A 1320-nucleotide genomic window follows, 5' to 3' on the forward strand; every position below is an offset into this window, starting at 1 on the left:
TATAAAGAACTCAACATAGCAGTGGTTCTCAAAGAGGGGTCCGTGGACCTCATCAGTTTAACCACTTTAACCCATATGCATTTGCTGTTTGAAAATAGGCCATCTACAAGCTCACTTGTAAAAAGATAATAATTATATCTTTGAAACATTTTGACAATGCAGACCTTGTATGGGGGTCCCTAATGTTCATCAATCAGATAGGGGTCCACAGCCACATACATATTAATTTGGGGGTCCTTGGCATGAATACGTTTGAGAACCACTGGGTCTTGTCACAGGGGTGCTACAAGTGTACCCTGTGGAGATGTGAAAGCTGTCTTTGCTGCTTAGGGTATTGGATCGGCTGCTGTTGATTAATGGCATTACTGGCAGAGTGGTGGGGGCCGCTGAGGCCGCAGTGAAATGGATTAATACTATTAGCATAACAGTGAATGACACTTTTGTGTCGGATAGAGAGATATTCCTTTCCTCAGGCAATACCTCCATAAGCCTAAAGTGTCAAAGTGTCACAGTCTCATTGTCCCCTATAATATGGGGGACAATAGGTATATAATACCTTCCTTTGTGTATTGGATTACAGCTAGTCTCCAGCGAGCACAAACTGGTTCAATGCTCAAGCATGACGTTTGCGACTGAATAAGAACAATAGATTCATCATTCAATCCATTTTTATTTAGAGTGCCAAATCACAACATAACTTAATTTTCTCATGACACTACACTCATCTCGAGTCGACACGCTGTGAGCTTGTAAATCTACTATTTTCACTATTACACTTTTTATTTTTCACGTTTTATAGCCTTTCACTGATGATGGCATGCCCAAAATAGGGATAGATTATTAATAGATTATTTTATAAAACAATCGATTATCACCCATTTGTTTGATTAACTGTTGTCTTCAGATAGATAACTGAAGTAATGGTCATAGATCACCCTTTCTTGAAATGTCACAATTAAACATCCAGGATCTCTGTAAGCCCAGTGACCGCAGAGCTTGTGGCCATGTCAGAGAGAACACACAGTTTATAAGCATCAGTGCTGCGAGGCATTTGAAGAACGCTGCTACATTTTCCTCTCTCCAAAAATGCATGCCAACCAGACCTTATTCTACTCTTCTCTCCTTGTGCTTTTCCCTCCTTTTGCCTCTGCTTCTCCAACAGAGGAGGGGGGCTCGGGTCGGGGGGGTCACGGAGGCAGGGTTGTTGTAAACCAGTGAAAGAAGGGGTGTGGGGCTGGGCTTTAGTCGGAGAGGGGAGGGGGGTGTATAAAAACTGTCAGAACACAAGTGGTGCTTTATATTCACCCCTGTCCCGCGCTC

Source organism: Nannobrachium achirus (assembly GCF_963921795.1).
Source record: "Nannobrachium achirus genome assembly, chromosome: 6".
Taxonomy (NCBI): domain Eukaryota; kingdom Metazoa; phylum Chordata; class Actinopteri; order Myctophiformes; family Myctophidae; genus Nannobrachium; species Nannobrachium achirus.